This window comes from Oncorhynchus mykiss, chromosome 15, assembly GCF_057628025.1.
Source record: "Oncorhynchus mykiss isolate SJ-2025 chromosome 15, ASM5762802v1, whole genome shotgun sequence".
Lineage (NCBI taxonomy): Eukaryota > Metazoa > Chordata > Actinopteri > Salmoniformes > Salmonidae > Oncorhynchus > Oncorhynchus mykiss.
In genome coordinates this window covers 65,006,351-65,014,572 of record NC_143036.1, presented here as the reverse complement: position 1 = coordinate 65,014,572, position 8,222 = coordinate 65,006,351, and positions in this window count along the sequence as shown.

Below are 8,222 nucleotides of genomic sequence, written 5' to 3'. Positions count from 1 at the left end.
TGTTGTCATTGTCAGTCTAGCGCCAAACATGTGGCAAAAATGTGTCCCAAAAGCATATGAATATAATTTAATATTTTAGTCAGTGCAAGACCACACACTGGTAAAGAAAAAACGTTACTACTGGTGTCAAATAAACTGGGGTGGAAAATACTTAGTTGGGATTCTACTAACCAAATATGTTCAGTTTTTCAGGGGGGTCAAACATCCTGCTGGTTATTTCTCAGTCTTTCTTGTAATGCCTACATGTAATGCTGCATGCTATATTAATTCCAAAGCAATACATTAATTCACTGTTATTGTGTTGAATATCAGTTGGAAAAACAAAACACCTCAACAATTTGTTTTTGCTTACCCTGGTGTGAAATAAAATTATTCCATACACGACTTTCATGCACTCTTGCTTTGTGCTAATGGATTTTCCAAATACCAATTATTAGCAGATGATTAGTTAAGAAGCCAACTGCAACAACGATGGAGTGTCATACCTGTACGTCTGACACGTTTATACATTGTATTGCTAGTGACAACAAGGTGAAATTAAACAAAATGGTACAAACAGAGAATGTAAATGAGGCTCAGGTTCAAAACCTCTGGCCTCTGGAGAGTTTAAACGAGGGAATATCAACTGCTCAGCAAAGACCCTCAGACATACTTTTGAGGATAAAGAGCATGGTTCTAATTTTCATCCTGATGAAGCCAAGAGTTCATATGAGGAAGTGTCAGTGGTGCAGCTCAATCAAATCTCAGACACCCAAGATGTGTCCGGCGCCGCCAGAGCCACCCGCCTGTCCGGAGCTGCCAGAGCCTCCCGCCTGTCCGGAGCCGCCAGAGCCGCCAGTCTGTCCAGAGCCGCCAGAGCCGTCCGTCTGTCCAGAGCCCCCAGAGCCGCCCGTCTGTCCGGAGCCGCCAGAGCCGCCCATCAGTTCAGAGCCGCCAGAGCCGCCCGTCAGTCCGGAGCCGCCAGAGCCGCCCGTCACTCCAGAGCCGCCAAAGTCTCCCACCTGTCCGGCGCCGCCAGAGTCTCCCGCCTGTCCAGCGCTGCCAGAGTCTCCCACCTGTTCGGGGCCCGCGGTGAGGGTCCCCAGTCCGAGGTGGGCGGAGAGGGTCGCCACTCCAGAGGCGCTACATAAGTGGGCCAAGATTAAGGTGGAGTGGGGTCTACATCCCGCACCAGAGCAGCCACCGTGGTGAAATGCCCACCCAGACCCTCCCCTACAGGTTCAGGTTTTGCAGCCGGAGTCCGCACCTTTGGGGGGGTACTGTCACATCCTGACCTTAGTTCCTTTTAGTTCCTCTCTATTTTTGGTTTGTTCAGGGCGTGAGTCGGGGTGGGCATTCTATTTTCTTGTTCTATGTTTTGTATTTCTGTGTTTGGCCTGGTATGCTACCCAATCAGAGGCAGCTGTCTATCGTTGTCTCTGATTGAGAACCATATTTAGGTAGTCTGTTCCCACCTGTGTTTGTGGGTAGTTGTTTCCTGTTTTGTGTTTTGTCACCTGATAGGACTGTTTTGTTTTTTCGTTGTTTCACCTTTGTTATTTTGTGTTCAGATGAATAAAGTTAACATGGACACGTACCAGGCTGCATTTTGGTCCGAGCCGTCATATTTCTCATCAGACGAGGACGAGAATCGTTGCAGTTAGAGCGCTCATCATTGTGCTATAGGCTTGTCCAACCTGCTTACCTTGTCAGACGGAGGTCAAAGTCATCTGCAGTTTTTTGGGGACACAATAGGGGAGCTGTCTCTCAACCATCAACATTAATTAATAGGGATGATAATGTCTGACCTGCGGCGACATCTGCCTATTATACCCTCAAGCCGAGAGAAAACAGGGTCCCTCATATTTCAGCAGCTGATTAATGTTCTCAATGACATTTAGATATGCAGTCTCTTGGCAAATGGAGAATGATCATGCAGCAGTCTGATACGCAAATTAATAATGAACAGTGAGTGGGTATGCAACTTCCGAGCAATAGTATGTTGTAACTTGCCACAATGGAAATATTCAATAACCTAGCTAGGCATGCAAGCAATGTATTATTATCTAAATGAATGATACACGCTAATGGTTCTATTGAGGCAACAAGCCACCATAGATGTGCTCTTCCCTGCACACCCAAGCCCAGGTATGTGCTGTAATCAACACTGATAAATAGCACATAATGTCCCAGCCAATGTCTGCTACTTGGGAGCATCGCTGTAGTGGATAGGGAAATAATTGAATGGAACAGGGACTTTAGCTTTGGTAGGATAGGCCTACAGTATACTGTAGAGTGAACATTTTCTCAGAGCGTATAGGAGCTGGCCCAGCAACAGTGAGACCGATGCTGTTCCGTTGGTTGATTGGTTTTTGCTGTGGCCCTCCAGCTGCTGGGACACAGTTTGGCAGGAGTTGTGTGGTGTCACATGCTGCCAAGTGAGCTGGCCAGATGGAGACAGCTGGACTGGCAGCCCACCATCCCTATAGCCTCTTCTGTTGGAGTGGGGAGGGACCCTGTGAGTCTCAGAGAGGAGGAGGTGATGGGTGTGTGTGTATGTGTTTGCACTTGCGCTTGCGTGCACGTGTGTGTGTATGTGTTCACGTTTGCGTGCGTGTGTGTGTGAGTGTGAGAAAGAGAGAGAGAGAGAGAGATAGAGAGAGAGAGAGAGAATTAGAGATTTTATGTGTGTGGAGGGTCTACCAAACAAAACCATGTTCAATCCAAACCCAAGCCTGTGTAAGTCATCCAGGTCTTTCCTCTCTGCAACTTGTGGTTTTCCTTATTATTTTCCTTTAACCTACTAAATCAATGGCTCCATCTTTCCATTTTGACCTGCCTAATACAGTTTTCGACTGAGAGCTATGACAGACCTATGGAACCATGTCCAGGTGGTCATCGGGTTTAGCAGAAGGGAAGCTGGTTGCTGCTGGCCTGGTCTCTGATTGGCAGTTTAGGACCAGTGCAGCTGCTACCACCACCATCTGCTGTCAGGATATATTGATCATCTAATGAAAAAATTGGGTTTAGAATGAATCTCAGTGAAATCAACCCCCTTCCTTTCAAAGGGCAGTGACTTTAATCAAGTCCCTACAGGGAAGCCAAAAACTCATCAACTGAGCCCCCAGCCAACCCCCCCCCACACACACACACACACACACAATTGCAGGAGATAGATGGAAAACTACGGATCACACTGATCCCCCGGTAAAGTCTCTGCTAGATTTGGCCACAGCTCCAGCATTTTTAGGGTACCGCAGCAGACCTCTTAACTCTGTCTTAATGTAAATGTCGTACTGTAAGTATTAACAACTTAATGGAAATCTAACATGCATTATTGGACGGAACTGAGGATCAAAAGCTGCCAGTGTTTACACATATAGACATGAGTATGGTTGGTATTGTCCTCTTCTGACTGCTGCTTTACAAGCTTCCCCACTGCAGTTGATATATTTCAAGTTATTTTTCTTGGGTATTTATATTTTGGGGCTTTATTCAAAACATGCCTCAGAACTCAGTACAGTGAAATACATTTCAGACTCTATGAAAAGGGTGTGTGAGTTGTCAACACCAAGAAGGACAGCCTCTGGCAAGACATCTGGACATTTGAATATCAAAGTATTCCTCTGCTCATTGAAGTGCCCATAACCCATACAGTATCTCTGCATATTCTAATCAACGATTAGAAAGTTTGGTGTGACGACAACGTCAAGGCCTTAGTCAATAAAAACTGGTATCCAGCTACTGGTTAAATCTGATTACTAAAGTACATGTATTTTTATCCTCCACAGACGTGTTTGAGTCAGCAGGCCTTTCCCACAATAAAACATTTTGATCTCCATGAATTCAAACTATTACTTAATTTGTATTTTCTTGGAAACCCCATAAAGAAAGTCGGGAGTTAAAAAATAAATCTTGGTCTATCAATTAATAATCTGTCTGCCATGTTTTGACCCCCCAACCACTTCCTCCATACCATAGGTCACCTGTTTGGATTCAACTGTGGAGCAGAGTGGAGCTTTGGTCAACTATTCCGTTATTAAAGGTTTCTATATTTGTTCTGAGAGTGAAAACTGCTTGCTGATGAATCACACAGAGAGACAGAAAGACAGGGGAAGAGGGACGGATAGAAAGACAGAAAGAGGGCGAGAGATGGAGATGGAGATAGAGAGGTCCTAATTGACAGCTTGTCACTGCATCTTTAAAAAAAAAATCTTGGCGGTTTGCAGTTCGCAAAGTTAAATCACGTTTCCCGGATTGCAATTTGCAGAGGACAGGAGGCAGGTAGGATAATAGTGTCTGGTTCCCTGGAGTTGAGGGGATCTCTTAAATAAAATGTTATCGATCCTGCCCAGTTCTTTTGAATGGGACATGTCGGTAACCATGGTTACAGGGCTACCCTCTCGCCGAAGAAATTGTTTCCTCAGGAGAGTTGAATGGCCGTCGGCGTGACAATTGGATGTGAAACGACTTTCTAATAGAAAATGCGGTCCATGGTGTCCATCTCACTGGACTACAGATAACCTGACACAGTCCTCTTCCTCAAGCCTGCTGAGTAGATCTCCTCAAGTGAACTCTTCACTTTGCTCAGGGACTGTCTGTGGCCTTGACAACTTCCAAAGCCATTGTAAATCTGGATGGATAGGCTAAACGGCCAGAGTTGGAAAAAGTGTGGGAATAAATGGGAATAAAATATTAACTATCCTTGTAGCACACTGTTCACACTGGAGGAAGTTTTCCTTCTAAGTGTTTGAAGTTTTGTCCACAGTTGGGGGGTGGGGGAGGAGCTGCCGGTCATCTTTCTTTAGAGTGAGTGTTTTATTAAAGGATCTTTAATAATAGGCAAATTAATCAACTGGAGATGCGGACGTCAAGCCAATCCCCTGCCAAGTTATAATGAGATTTCTGTGAGTGGGTGGGTGGGTGTGTGTATGAGGGAGAGAGAGCTTGTGAGAAAGTGTTTGTGTGTGTTTTAGATATTATTATTATTATTTTACATTGACAGAACTGTACCTGTGAACACATTACATTAGATTTGGTACATTTGGTGCTTGTGTGTCTAGGTGGGAATGTGCTTTTTGTGTGAAAGAGAAACTGAGTTTGCAAGTGTGTGTGTGTGTGTGTGTATGTGCGTGTGTGCGTGTGTGCGTGTGTGTGTGTGTGGGCATGTATATGTGTGTGAGCTGCATGTGTAATTGCTTGTGAAAGAGATAGGGAATTTATATATGATGGCAGTCTTCCTTTCCATCTAATGAGTATACTGCTTCTCTAATAGAGGTCTCAATCTAATGATCCCGCACACCTCAGGGGAACAGAGTGGAACAACAGCCTGGCTGTTATCTTCATCTCACTACTTGATTGGCGGGAAGATATACTGTGCATTCAGTAGTACCATGCATAGATGGAAATAGCATTAGGCACTATAGGCTGTGAGTTTTAGTCACAAAATGAGTTTCGGCTTTAAGTAAGAATCCTGTGACAGTGAAGAATTGACAACACTTCTTAACACAAAAAAAGAGTGAAAGTGAAAATATACCAATAGAAAATAGATCTTATGTTATTTGTTTTAACAATACAGGATTGGTATTTGGGCATTATTCTAGGAAGGGAAGTGAGCACTGTCATACTGTGACAAGTTAGTATATTTAGAGTCAATAGACATGGTTTAAGTGATTACATGAATACAAACATGCACTCTGCAGTACAACAGGAATGCTATCATACCCCACAAACCCAGTCAACCCATTTTGTGAGAATATTGCCTCATAGGGAGCTGGATGAGATCCAGATTTCTGGTCCTACCTAGTTCATCCTCTAGGTGGCAGGCTGGCCCAGCATAGGCACACACAATTTACTATCCCAACACCATACACATATACTGTACCACAATTTTTACTTCAAGGTGGACTTTCTCTACCTGGAGTTAATAGTCCCCAAACAGGAACACATTGTCACATCTCCAAACTCTGGTGTTGGGATAGTCTCTAACCCCTGGTGTTGGGATAGTCTCTAATCCCTGGTGTTGGGATGGTCCCTAAACCCTGGTGCTGGGATAGTCTATAATACCTGGTGTTGGGATGGTCTCTAAATCATGGTGTTGGGATAGTCTCTATTCCCTGGTGTTGGAATTGTCTTTTATCTCTGGTGTTGGGATAGTCTCTAATCCCTGGTGTTGGGATGGTCACTAATCCATGGTGTTGGGATAGTCTCTAATCCATGGTGTCGGGATTGTCTCTAACCCCTGGTGTTGGGATATTCTCTAATGCCTGGTGTTGGAATAGTCTCTAATCCCTGGTGTTGGGATAGTCTCTAAACCCTGGTGTTGGGATAGTCTCTAATCCCCGGTGTTGGGATAGTCTCTAATCCCTGGTGTTGGGATAGTCTCCAATTCCTGGTGTTGGGATGGTCCCTAAACCCTGGTGTTGGGATAGTCTCTAATCCCTGGTGTTGGGATAGTCTCAAATTCCTGGTGTTGGGATAGTCTCTAAACCCTGGTGTTGGGATAGTCTCTAATACCTGGTGTTGGGATAGTCACTAATTCCTGGTGTTGGGATGGTCCTTAAACCCTGGTGTTGGGATAGTCTCTAATCCCTGGTGTTGGGATAGTCTCTAATTCCTGGTGTTGGGATGGTCCCTAACTCCTGGTGTTGGGATAGTCTCTAAACCCTGGTGTTGGCATATTCTCCAATCCCTGGTGTTGGGATAGTCTCTAATCCCTGGTGTTGGGATAGTCTCTAATTCCTGGTGTTGGGATTGTCTCTAAATCATGGTGTCGGGATTGTCTCTAATCCCTGGTGTTGGGATTGTCTCTAATCCCTGGTGTTGGGATAGTCTCTAATTCCTGGTGTTGGGATTGTCTCTAATCCCTGGTGTTGGGATTGTCTCTAATCCCTGGTGTTGGGATTGTCTCCAAACCCTGGTGTTGGGATGGTCCCTAAACCCTGGTGTTGGGATTGTCTCTAATCCCTGGTGTTGGGATTGTCTCTAATCCCTAGTGTTGGGATGGTCTCTAAATCATGGTGTTGGGATAGTCTCTATTCCCTGGTGTTGGGATAGATAAATGAAAACAGGTTGACTAGGGTCCTCTGAAACATTAAAGCCTTCAAACACTGGTCTGTTGCAGACAAAATGACTGAGACGAGCCTACAGTCAGGGGACATGGGTCTATTGATTGGTCTGTGCAGTTTAATGAGAACAGGGAAGTAATGGGGTGGAGAGTTTAATGAAGTGCTATGGTACAGCCAGACCATTTCTATAGAGTTTAGACACGGTTCCAAAGCGTCTAGCAGCTTTATGTGGGAGATGTGACAAACATTGTCGTACAATGTCATACAATATAAATTTTCATTACAGTAAAGTCAAATGTTAACTGTTGTTTAGGACAATCTTGTGTATAGCCCTGAGGACAAGTTGAAAATTCAAGTAAAATTGTCAAAGACACAGCTATACTCTAAAGTTTGGGTTTGTCAGGAATAAAAATATAGTGGGGAGAACAAGTATTTGATACACTGCCAATTTTGCAGGTTTTCTTATTTACAAAGCATGTAGAGGTATAATTTTTATCATAGGTACACTTCAACTGTGAGAGACGGAATCTAAAACAAAAATCCAGAAAATCACTTTGTATGATTTTTAAGTAATTAATTAGCATTTTATTGCATTACATAAGTATTTGATCACCTACCAATCAGTAAGAATTCCGGCTCTCACAGACCTGTTAGGGACAGGACGACTGCACCGTATTGAGGGGAGGATGGATGGGGCCATGTATCGCGAGATCTTGGCCAACAACCTCCTTCCCTCAGTAAGAGCATTGAAGATGGGTCGTGGCTGGGTCTGCCAGCCTGACAACGACCTGAAACACACAGCCAGGGCAACTAAGGAGTGGCTCCGTAAGAAGCATCTCAAGGTCCTGGAGTGGCCTAGCCAGTCTCCAGACCTGAACCCAATAGAAAATCTTTGGAGGGAGCTGAAAGTCTGTAGTGCCCAGCGACAGCCCCGAAACCTGAAGGATCTGGAGAAGGTCTGTATGGAGGAGTGGGCCAAAATCCCAACTGCAGTGTGTGCAAACCTGGTCAAGAACTACAGGAAACGTATGATCTCTGTAATTGCAAACAAAGGTTTCTGTACCAAATATTAAGTTCTGCTTTTCTGATGTATCAAATACTTATGTCATGCAATAAAATGCAAATTAATGACTTAAAAATCATACAATGTGATTTTCTGGATTTTGTTTTCTGTCT